The sequence below is a fragment of the Hylaeus anthracinus genome, unplaced genomic scaffold (assembly GCF_026225885.1).
Source record: "Hylaeus anthracinus isolate JK02 unplaced genomic scaffold, UHH_iyHylAnth1.0_haploid 12001, whole genome shotgun sequence".
NCBI classification, from domain to species: Eukaryota; Metazoa; Arthropoda; class Insecta; order Hymenoptera; family Colletidae; genus Hylaeus; species Hylaeus anthracinus.
In genome coordinates this window covers 18150099-18163548 of record NW_026534348.1, presented here as the reverse complement: position 1 = coordinate 18163548, position 13450 = coordinate 18150099, and the positions used below count along the sequence as shown (strand labels likewise).

At 34.1% G+C, this 13450-nt stretch overlaps 1 protein-coding gene across 1 annotated transcript in view; it reads left to right on the top strand.

Moving 5' to 3' along the window:
* LOC128891206 (uncharacterized) overlaps positions 1-13450 on the top strand; it is a 599859-nt gene that overhangs the window by 551021 nt on the left and 35388 nt on the right. The gene's annotated exons all lie outside the window — the stretch shown is intronic.

The window sequence follows — 13450 nt, the reverse complement described above, 5'->3', positions numbered from 1 at the left end:
GCACGGATGCGTCGTATGCATTATGCAAGCGGTGGAAAACAGACGGACGCAAAATGTCCATACGTTTCTAGGCTGTGGCTGTCCGTACACTGTCGAGCGAAAAACCGACGCCTGGTCTGGACAGAAGAAGTCTGGCGGTCGGGCCATTTCCCACAAGTAATTTCGAGACGAGTAGAACATGGAATTCTACTTTGAGAATTTCGTTCCACAATGAATAATAAGCGGTTTTTTTTATAAATGTATAATATTTATTGGATTTTTTTTTTAATTAATTTATTTGAGATCATATCAACTACAAGATCATTGTGACCAGTTCAATGATTACAATTTAATTAATGATTAAACGAACTTACCAAGTGAATTTCAATCATGATTGTATGATGTGCCTCTTCCGAAGAGATCACAGTTGTAGTACCTCTCATTTTCCTCAGTGTTGTCACAAAGGTTAACCCTTTGCACTTGAGGCCTTTTTTTCTGGTATCTACGAGCAACTAGAGATGTTTCTTAGCATTCTATTGCCATGAATTCTAAGCTATCTAGATTTGAGAATAAGCTCACCTTTACCTCACCGACAATCATTTTATCGACACTTCGAGCTCCAAAGAAATTAAACCTAAGGAAACATTAAGTATTGTAAATTTGCTGCGTGAAATCTAATCGTGACTGAGAGTCACCTCTCGAGTGCAAAGGGTTAAAACTTAGGGAAAAAATTTCTCTATACTACGCGGTATCGTACGTCGTTCGCGCTTCCGCGTCTAACTTAATTCTTGAAAGCCTTGCCGTAACTTCTATTACGAGTATCTTCCTCGAGATGCATAGAAGAGAAAGACTGATCCCTTCGGAAGAGGTTCATCATACAATCATGATTGTACTTCACTTGGTAAATTCGTTCAATCATTAATTTTATTTCGCGCTTCTTCCTCGAAATCACATTTGTAGTTATTTAAAATGAATGCGTAATACACAATATTATTATGTTGGGTTAATAAAAGAACCGGACTAATCGAATATGTTTTATATATGTTATGGGACTGTCGTGTGTTATTATTATTTCAACATATTAGTTTTTGACCTTGATTAGCCTTAACTTGAATGTTTACTACACTACTCCTCTATTTCTGTTTGAAAACTTTTCCTTAAATAAAACAATGAAGAAATATATTATTTCGCGGTGGAAAAGCAGATTACACTTTCGCGTAAGCTCTCGTAATTTTTAAAGCGTTCCGTTAGACATTGTGTTGCGTTGAAGAACACTGCTCAGTTCCTGTTAAAAACAATAATTACCCGAGAAAGAAGGGACCTGAAACTTTAACGATATTCTACTCTCATTTCGCCCTGTTCTCTTACTTTTAATAAATTCTCTGGACGTGTTTTCCGTGCGCTTTCTCGCAGAAACTGCATCTGGCTCGCTAGGAAAGAGAATACAGTACACTGTCTCAATTTAGAGCCAGTTATGCTTTGTTTCTTTAATTGATCGCATAGTCGCTATGTATTACGTTTCTGGTAACGTTTCTTCGAAACAAAAAGTCTCATTATCGCACCCTATTGTCACATCTTGATGTAGCATTAGTAACCATGAAGAATCCTTCTTAACACGTTGGCCGCCAGACTAAAACTTGTGAAAATTTCTACGAAATTGAAATTTTGTCTTGAGACTGTTGAAAGTTAAATAATTCAACATTTGTAGTAGTATTAAATTTATTAACCTCACCAAATTCATAAATCATTATCGTCTTACATTTGAAATTAATTTTTTTAATTTCTTAATAAAAAGTTCTATTAAAAGGACTTGACAAGGTAAAGATATTTATACGTACATATTCAATATTATTTGGGTTCTATCAATTTTTATATTAAAAATAAATTAATTTCGTTACATATCAGTCAATATAATTTTTAGTTAAAGGTAAATAATATTCAGCACAATTTATTTCTGTAAAACTTTGATTCCATACACAACCAATATATCGTAATCTATAGTATCACATTAGTAGAATTTGTACACTTACAATTATTCACTTTAATATTGCGTGAATTATAGTTTTTAAACTATAGAGCCCTATGTTGTCTATTACGGGGAAACTGAACACACTAGGACGTTCAAATTCATCTCAAAAGATAGAAGAGAGTTGCTCGAACATATTGATATATATATATATATTTATAATATTATGTGATTGTAAATAGACGCAAATATCGATGATAGTTTGAGAAACGGCCGATGTATGCATTCCATACAATTTCCATCAATCAATTGCCAACACTTTCATTAAAATATTTTATTAATCTTTTGATTAGAGTCATCAAATAATAGCAAGTAATATTATCAATGACAATGATGATATAATAATAGTGAACAAAAATTAAGGATTATACATGTATATATATGTATATAATGCTTAATTTTATAAGCATATTTTATAATTATATTATTAAATATATAATTTTATATATTTAATATATATACAGGGGGTCCCAAAAATGTTGTAACACCTTGAAATGGATGGTTCAAAAAGTGATTTGAAACAACTTTTTCCTTAGCGAAAATATTGTCCGAGGCCTCGTTATGGAGATATTAAGAGAAAAGCCCGACGGGTCCTTCGATGCACGTCGAGTCACTTGTTCGCGTATGAGCGCCGGCGCAGCCGCTCAGCGCGTAGCCTTCGGTACCGCGGCCGCTCCAACGGCATACGCGCGCTCTGATTGGTCGGGGTTTTCTATTAATATCTTCTTAACGAAGCCTCGGACAACATTTTCGCTAAGGAAAACGTTGTTTCAAATCTCCTCCCGAACCACCTTTTTCAAGGTGTTACAACATTTTTGGGACACCCTGTATATATCAATATGTTCGGGCAACTTTCCTCTATCTTTTGAAATCAATTTGAACGTCCTAGTGTTTTTAGTTTCTCCGTAATAGCGCTTTTTCCCACGAACTCATTTTTACAAAAGTTCGTATTTTTCAAAAACTGAGTATGATAGAGCAATTCTGTTCTCGGATACGTGTTCAGGGCGAGGCCCTCTACTAGGATCACCCAATGAGCATTGGAAAACAGAGATGACATTTAAATTTACAGGACAGTGTAATTTACAGAAGCATATTAATTTGAATAATAGTTAATTACCGTGGTTACAATGTTTCCTTATTTATAATATTTCAATTGTTCTTTGAATGCACATATCTTTCAATTAAGTTGTTAAGAATTTACATAGAAAAAAATAGAAACGTATCCATCTCATTAATATAATGTATAATGGATAAAATGATATAATTTCTATAACAAGGAAATTTTGCTATACTCCGCGATTACGAAGCCATTTAATTTCACTTTTTCGGACAGAGAAATACACTCTCATTGCTTATAGGACGTTCTATGAAGAAAAGAAATGAACCCGAGTATCATAATTTCGGCCGTAGAGAAAAATGGATAATCTCGATCCTGTTCCTCACAAAAAACCATTCCCTTTTCCATCGAAAGGCGTCCTGGCTGCCCGACGATCCTGGTGCTTTTTAATCCACTTTAATTTCTAACGTTGCGGAGCGACCAGGCACGATTTATGCTCGGTCGCGAGCTACCAGGTTGCAAGGACCGTACGTGCCTATGGGACTGTCGTGTGTTTTATGTCGGCTAATCTCGTAAAAATTCATGCAAAATAACGCTCATTTTTCATCCTGGGCCTGGCCCACCTCGTATACTCCTTCGCGTTGCTCGAGGCACGTTTTCCATTGTTCGGCGACACTGGCAGATCTGCGGTCCGACTTTCAGAATGCATTTAAAGCAACTTTCAAGCGATGGAGCCACGAGGAATATTTTGTACAAAGTAATAATGCACTCAGCCTCGCTAGAAGCTTATCGTTCGTCCAGGATAAGTGGATAGTTCACTAGAAACGGGGCTTTGGAAGCTTTTCCCATGCTAAATGAAACACTGGGACGAAATTCTATTCGAATAGTTGATAAATAGATAGGAATGAAATTTCAGTCTCGCGGGAGTAATGTATATTACATTTCTTTAAGTTTGTATTATTTGTTTTAAAGTATTATTCGGAAATTACAAATTTTACCGTCTAAGTGATCATATGAATTTTAAAAGGTAAATGAGTAAACAAATCTACAAACAAACCTAGTATTTGTAATAAAATTCAAAGAAAAAGAATTAATATAAATATATTAGGCCTACCGGAAAGTTCTCTCCGTTTTTAGAATACAACAAAATAATAAATTTTCCATAGCTTGAATACATTTTATTGAATAACATAATTTGTATCATTACTTATGACGTCTTGCCAGCATGATTACAACTTGTGTATCATTTTTAATGAATATGCGCATACTTGTATAAATAAGACTCAATTTCATGTTTGCCTTTAAGTCATCAATCATTTGCGGTTTGTTGGCATAGACCAAAGATTTAATATAGTCCCAGAAAAAATAGTCTGAAATCACGAAATCACACAATCTCTCGTGCTAATTTATTATTTTGTTCGTTATCACGTAACGCACGGAATGTTTGGTGAACAGAATAATCGTTTTGATAGTACAATTTGATTATTTCCACGCATTGTTGGATGAAATACATTTCCACGATAAAATAGAAACATTATGTTTATTAGAAAAATATTTTTATGAACAATATCTAGAAAAAACTTCTATTAAATTTGTAACCCATTAAATTAAATCGTACTCTGCTAAAAATTTAATTTTTGATTGAAAGAAATAATTTTTATAAACATTATTTATAAGAAATTGTTATTAGAATAATGTTAAATCTCTAAAATTAAGTAAAAATTGTCTAAAAATTGAACGATACACGTTAAACGGAACAATCACATGTATGATATCTATATTACTAAAAACAACTCGCAATTAGCTAATAATGTTAAAATGTTTCAATAAAATTCTTTTGGCATCACTTCGCATTGCAAATTAACATTTCCGATATCGATGTATCGTCAGCCACCGCAGCTTTCGTTTTCCCTTTCAAGCCGTTAATAAGTACCAAATCATCGCCAAAATCGGTCTCAGTCCAGATGGAAACGCTATCAGGCTAAATCGAAGCGCAATCTCGTGCAGTAAAGCCGTTTCAATCGCATCTACGTTGATCAGGCGTCCAGATCAATTATTATTCGCCCGATGAACTGGAAATTATACCGACCTGTCGCAAATTCTCGGCTTTCAGAGCTATTTACCAGCTGATTCCAATTATGAACAGGGCAATAATCGTATGCAACAGAACGGCATCGGTTCGCGACGGTTTGTTTTACCAGAAGCAGACCGCTGGCGGGCGTATGCCGACACAGTTGATCTGTGCCAGTTCATTAGCCGTTCTCTTGCGAACAGGGGTGGCTTTTAGTTGGGTACGATACGCGACGGAGATTAAATTACTCGATGGCCAGCCCCTGGATTGATCCTTGATGTATCTCGTCCACGCATGGACAGGGATTAAACAGCGCGTGCTACATCCTACTCGCGAGGGATAATCATGCGATATTCACAAGCTTTTTATCCCTCCTGGGTGTTTCAAGTGTCGTGTAGGCATTATTGTCGTTGTCGGGCAGCAGACGTTCTCACATATTATATTTCATAATTAGTGCTCTTTATATTAATATGTTAGAATATTTCTCTTCTTATATGTATGTATTTCATTCATTTTTGTGGATATACAAATGAAATATACAGTTGATTAAATGTAGTTTTTAGAAGCAATACCACAAAATGATAGTACATATTGATATTAATAATAACAGTCGAAATTATGAAGAAGATGTGGAAACTATACATATAAGACGAATAATATATGAACTTATTGATATGAAATCAAAAGGAAAAATAAGAGTTACCTGGTCAGTACTAATGATATATTATAAGTATTTGTTTACTATGTTATTCAAATTATTTTTTTCATTTCTGACTATGTATGTACATAGGACATAAATCATTGATGAATTCGTCTTGATACACGCTTTCATATTTCACAACAAAGTGTAGGATTAATTTAAGCGGCTGTTGCTTAGTTAGTTTAATCAGTATATTATGTATTAAAACAAATAGGTTCTAAAAACTAGTTTTATCACACACTCTCTACTCTCTACTCTTTATACTCTTTAAACGCTTTTAATCTCTTTAACTCTACTTCTTAAAGCTCTTTAACTCTTTAGCTCCTGTCACTTTCACTCGATCCTCTGTTTAGATAGATCAGCCGATTACATACATGCTCACACACAGATATTCCGCGGTTACCGAACCTTACATACTTTCTCTCTCACTCTGTCGTTCTCACTCTTTCACACTCGCATTCTCGGTCATTGTCCCCTTTGCTGTGTTTAGACGTCGCGCATTTCTTGAATCACCTGTTTCGATTTCGACAATACTTTTTCATCGACATTGGTTGCTGGTTCGCGAAACGTTCTTATCGGAAGGGAGCAATGACAGTCGGCCTTGTCTTAACAGTCGGCCTTCCTACAAAAGTATACAGTATTTTATTTAAAAAATTAAGTCACCTTTGTTTGTCCAAATATATTGTAAATTTAAGAAATTGGTGTATGTCATTGTGTTGGTCGTATGAAATTACAAAACTTTTTCCTGTATCACTTTTTTTTTATCCTTACTATTTACGAGAAAAACGCTAAGTAGTATTTTCGTGAATACCCTGTATATGTTCATTTCACTCTCATTTCCCTCGCATTCTCATAGATAGCACAAATATGTATTAATTAATAATATTTCATTAATTGTGGCTATTATTTGACATTATTTAAACTTGAAGAAATTATACAGTTGAAGAGAATTACGAATTTACATTCAAATTAACATACATCTATTTTCTGAAGAGAGTCCAAAAGTTGAGATAGCTAGTCAATATATTTATCAACAATTAGATAAAGTAAATTTAAAATAAAAGTGGTCTGTATAGTCCTGTAAATATTCATCTAACAACACATTATCAGTGATAACCAAAGGAACAATCTATTTATAGAATTCACCTTTCGAGAAATATCAATTCTATTTTTTAATTGCTCTGCTGCGTTAATGTATACGTCTAACGTTATCAGGCTGATTGCTTCCACGAGTTACTACTTCATTTCGCTTCAATTCGACTCGCCCATTACGTATTCGTACTACTTAAGTAGAGTAGTTCGAAACTTGTCTGTCAACTGTTAGTTCGAGCAATAACGTATTCCATCAACTCATGGTATTATCTCACTTTTGAATTATAGTTGCACTTCTCCAGCCTTCAAGAGCCTCAATTATAACTATGTAGTTCCCCATTTCCAATCGCTGTTCTCCTTCCGAATATTGTTATTCTACATTTTACAGCATAGCAATTTATTTTACTAGAAATCTTCGTTTTTATCCATCCTAATTACATTGCGGATATTTATGCATTTATAACGAAAGATATATAAAATATAAAAATAAAATACACGTTGTAACATTTAAAAGTCAAAATATATGTTAATTTCTGTTTCTATTCTCCATCTGTATATATAAAAATATGAATTTGCATAAATATCCAAATGTAATTATTACTTTAAAAAATAATCTATAAAAGGAAAATGCACAGTTGACATATAACTGAACATGAGAACTGAAATAATAATACTTTTATATTAATTCATATTTTCTATATACATACATGATGCATTTGTTATATACAATAAATAAATGATAATCGTTCCAGTAAAAGATTCCACTATCAGTTTCTACGAATAAAACATATTTCACATATAATATGTAAAAATATAGTTATTTTGCAATGAAAGAGGAAACTGTGTAAATGTTTATTTAGCACTTTAAAATTTCATACGAGTTACGATCGGTGTTTGACAACCTCCAAGTAAGGCATTTGAAATAGCCTGACTCAGTATGTTCTCCCCGTCCGACCTGGTTTGCATAGGGAAAGGTACACACGGAACCAGAGCCCACGTGACGTCCGCATATCCGAAATCCGCGAATGAAAGTTGAAGGTGAGCCAACTGGGTCGCTTGATCTTTCGCTCTGGAAGAGCCCCTCGTACCACAACATAATCGTGATATTTCTATTCCTATAATGGCATCGCTCGATTCGGTGGAAGAATTGAAATGATATCGCTATTCAATTGAAGAAGTGGTTTATCCTTTTACTAGGACACTCCTCGGTTGAAAATCGACAGAGTATCGTGATTGAAACTGCATAACGAGCCAATCGAATATATAATAATATTAATTACTACTGTGTAATTCTTCCGCACATGTGCTTTGATTTTTGTGCTATTATCGACGTTTTACAAAAACTGTTTGAGTATCGTGTATAGTATCTCTTCGTAGCTTCATTTATTTCAATTGATTTATTAGTTTCATTTGATTCATTCATTTTGTACTTTTCCTCTTTCACCATCCATTTAAATTCTCTTTTATATTTTTATATGACTTCCCTTTTATTTTCTACTCAATGTCCATTTTCCTCTCATTTCTATGTACTTTCGTCTACATTAACTATTATTATTCGTTTCAGTTTCCAATCAATTTCATACGCAATTTTCCTTCATTTCGTAATCTTTGTCCCTTGTATTTCCCTCCTATTTTTCTTTCTCCGTCATTCACGTCCATTTAATTTCCCTTTCATATTTTCTATCGACTTCTCTTTCGTTTCCGACTAAATATCCATTTCGTCTCCTTCTAATTCCCCTGCTGCTTAACCATCATTTGCCATTCTTTCCTGATCATTTATTTCTAATTTTCATTTCATTTTCCTTTTATCTGCATTTAAATTCTTTAAATCAACACAAATCTGGAATTTTCGAATAATCAACAATGCACAATCGCAAATAAGACAACAAAGTTGCAAATTAAGCGTATCGACGCTCGACAAAAATGCAAAATATACCGAAATATAATTCTGAAAAATTTGACAAGCGAACAATGTTGCAAATTGCAGACAAGCCAACAAAATTAAAAACCAAGACTGTTCATAATCCAACAATGTTGAAAGACGACAGCACCTATCAATTATGTAAATCAAAAGTGAAAAGAAAGAGAAATGAGAGGAAAATTATGGGGAAAAGAAATTTGAAATGAATAATAAATTAAAAAGAAAGTAGGTAATGTATCGGAATGAAGAAAGGAAAGTGAAATGAAAGTAAAATAGAAATAAATAGTGAAAAAATGGAAAATGAAACAAAAATCAGAGAGGAAGGAAAATAAGACGGAGATTAAACAGAAATTACAAGACAATGTATGAGAAAATAGGAAGGAAAGTGAGATGGAAATGAGACGGTAATGAAATGGAAATAAATGGTGTTGAAATTAAACGGAAATTAGAGGAAAAGGTATCGAGATTTATATTGAAGAATAAAGAGGCTATAAAACAAGAGAGGTACATGAAATAGAAATTAAAAGAAAATAAATTGGGAATTACGCGAATCATTAGAGTGAGTGTCTTGTAGTTATATATGTCACACAATATTGTTTGTTACATTATTTTACATTTACAATTTCTTTACTTACATCTTCCTATCTATCATATTACCAACACACACTTTTATCATTATCAAAAATATAATAATTCTTAAGAATATCCACCTTAGAGTAGCGGATTGTGTTCGTAGCGTTAACTTTTCGCAGAGTGCGCAGGACGAAAATATACGAGATATGGCTTATTGAATATCGCTGTTTCCTAAAATTCACTGACACTTCATCCCTCTGATATCACCAAAGTTGAGAAAATTTCGTGACTCTGGCGAAATAACGATGCTGAAACTTTGGATTCTCGAACCTTCACCATTAATAACACAAAAGCATTCTCGATGCAAAAATCGACTTTGGTTCCGACATTTTACACAACTGCTCAACTCGTGACTGAAAATTCTACGTCGAGAGGTTTTCAGCTCGTTCGCTCCGTTTCTACAAAATAAAACAATTTTTATTGTTCTCTCTGAAATTGAATTCGTGATACTCGTTCCATTTTTTCAATTTAGCCGAAGATAAACCGATAGAATTATACGAATTAAAAGGGTCATTCAAAAATTCTCGTCGTTAATCCCACTGGTTTGCTTTTTAACGAGCGTCCTGCGATGCGATTACGAAGCGTTTCGTAACTTTTAATTAAAGGAGCTGAGAAAGTTTACTTCGACTTCCGTCGTTTATTGAGGTTACAAGTAAACTCTTAATGATATTATGACTTCCTGAATTTTGTAAATAAAATTTTCGTTACAGTCGCCTATCACATTATTAACGGCATTGAGAAAAGAAACTGTTTTTAAAATTATATTTGACCGACAAACATATCTGAGTAATACTTATTAGTAAAGAAATATTCAATGTATTATATTATTTTATACTTTCCCTATATTTACAATAATAGACTTAAACATTTTATTTAAAATTTTTCTTTTGCAATTTGTTAGTATCTGACATTTCAATTACATTGTTTAATTTTAACATTTCAATTTCATCGCATAAGTTACCCTATTAAATGTAACATGTCTACAATTATGGATAAGAACGTTGACTTTTTAAAATTATTTTCTATATGAAATAAAAATTCTTAAAGAAAATCTCTTTTTCGTTCGCGCGTACGATAATAACCCCTTAACGTAACAGATACATGTACAGTCCGTTCCATAAGTATTCGTACCCTCTAAATTTATTGAAAAATTTTGCCTAAATTAAATGATGGGTTTAATGTTATCAAATCAATTTTTCATTATAAATATGTACGTACATAAATTTTACATATGGATGAATTTATAATAAAATATTTATTCAGAAGCATCGCAGCAATCATTTAATTAAGACAAATTTTTTCAATAGACATAGAGATTACGAATATTTATAAGATTAACTGTAGGTATCGTTACGTTTTATGTTCGGCATAACGAGAACTTTAAGGATTAACGAGTAACTTTAATATATAACAGGGTGTGTACAATACAAATATCAACAAAGGTAATTAAATGTGTTCTTAGCTTCGGAACGTCAGCATTCAATGACGTCTAGTTCGAATATAACAGCTTGACAGGCGATCAATCCGATCGCCTTCTTCTCGCTGTCTTCTTGTTCCGGTTGCGAGCACCAGCAGGCCTTGGATGCATTCAAAGAGTGCTCGCAACAGTACTATTTCTCTATACATAGCCATTCTGTCTAGGCCTGTGCTGCATAACTACACCAGACGAACGTTTATTAAACACAAATTACCGCCAGGAACACGTATCCTTCGATCATTCTTCTCTTCACCTTTTAATTGTTCCACAAAGTATATTCCGTCGACGATTCATGTTTCGAAAGCGACGAACAGAGTCGTGCGTTGCTCGCCAAAATCGTCAAATTTACTCGTGTCGATTAATAACCGCCCGATGGAGAATGAGAGAGAGGGCGCGATACGTTATCAAGAGACAAAACCGGTACACATCGTCCTCATGAAGGATTCAGGCTCACAGGTTATCGCGAGACAGTGTTCCCGGGACGTCCATTTACAACTTCGCCGCCGAGCGAAATGGAAGCGAATGACGTGGAAAATTTACATCGCTCTTTGTGCCTGCCACTTGCCCAACTTCCAGACCCCCAGCGCACACGTAAGCTCGTCAAGTATAGCGCGGCGTGCTCTTTGACATAAAGGCGCCGTTTTCATAATTCACTGAGAAACTTCCTCCAGGCGTTTTGACTTGGCGATAAAGGAAAAGAAGGGAAACAAGAGGGTGGAGGATCGAGGACCAAAGGTGCAGTGTCTTCACTTTTCCATATGTCATTGCGGTGGAAATCTCCGCGAATCTTATTCAGAGTTCTCGTGAAACGAATCAAAATGAACGTTACTCATAATAGCGAGCAAAGTAAACATACCATAAGCTTCCGGTTTTGTTCATTATTCGGGACAGAGTGGAACTGTAAGAAGAGGAACTCGAATTCTGACATCAGAGACGTTTGACATTCTTGCACTGCGATTATGGCTGTTCTTATTTTCATCTCCATCGATCCTGTCGACACGATTGAACTGCAAATAAACACAGACTTTTGTCTGTGCAGGTTAAAAATAAGTACTGTTAAATTTGTTCAACCCTATGTATTGGATACTTTTTTTAATCATGGTTCATCGAAAAATGTATAACTATTTGTGTTAGTGAATATACAATTTAATTATAGGGCATTTAATTTATTAATTAAAATTTTTCAATTTATTCATTGAATTTATTAATTAAAATTGAATAGGTGAGGTCAGTTCAGAAATGTGTACCTGTAGACATTTTTGGCAGATGAGCAATTTACGTCTGAATCTTATACATCTCTTCCAAGTAGTACCTAGGTACATATACTGGCAGTATCCTTGTTATAGGCACTATTAACATTTTCTAGCGTAGGTATTGCATCTTAACCACATTCCAGTCCAGATTGCTGTAAAATCCATAATAATATTGTTGCGAGCATCCATTGGATGGATCCAAGGCCTGCTGGTGCTCGCGACCGGAACATGAAGATAGCGAGAAGAAGGCGATCGAATCGATCGCCGGTCAAGCTGTCAGATTCGAGCAAGACGTCATTGAGAGCAGACGTTCCGAAGCTATATTTAATTGCATTACTGTTGTACATATTTCTATTATAAAGCTGTTTGTTATTTATTAAAGTTCGTGTTAACTCATTATGGCGAAACGCAACAATATTATAAATGCGAAAGTAACTCTGTCTGTTTGTCTGTTACCTTTTCTGAGGATGGACATAGGCTATATTTTATTTTGATAAAAATAATGAAAATTTATAAATAATTTGTACTTTGCCTGCAAAATGGGGACAAGTGATAATCAACAATAGTGATTATAAAATTGATTAAGATTAACCATATAATAATATCTATGGAAACAAATTCTAAATTAAAGAACGGACGTTATTTATGAATCAACCCAATATATCATAAATCACCGATGACTAAACTGGCTTTTGACGTGTTTAAAAATCTAAACGGCACTGAAAGAATTTGCTACGACAATTTGAACACCAAGTGTCACGATGCTATGATCGTGACGATTAAATCAACTGTCGTTAACAAATATTCTCTCCGGATGAAATTATTATTATGAACTCTCTACGAGCGCAAAATGTTCAAGGAAAACATGTTTACCGGTGACTTATGCAGGGTGTCTACGTTTAAGTTCGGCAATACGCAGGGTGTCAATTCTACAACAAATTTCCAACAAAAAATTACTCTTAGACATTTTCTTTGTGTCGCCTTATTCTTTAGAATTTTCACTTTTAATATGTTTTCCGCGTTTTCGACTTGACGCGATTAAAACGTCGTTTTTTCCCTAAAATACCACCGTACAATTATTTTTGACAATACCATTCAAAAGCTGAGACTTCCAGGAAGTTTTTCCCGAAGAATGCCCGCCAACTAACTATGTATTTAAAACCGAAAAACGAATACAGAAAAAGTCAAATTTTATTAAATTTTCACAATGTAAAGTTTGACCTAATTTTTCACTTGTTAAA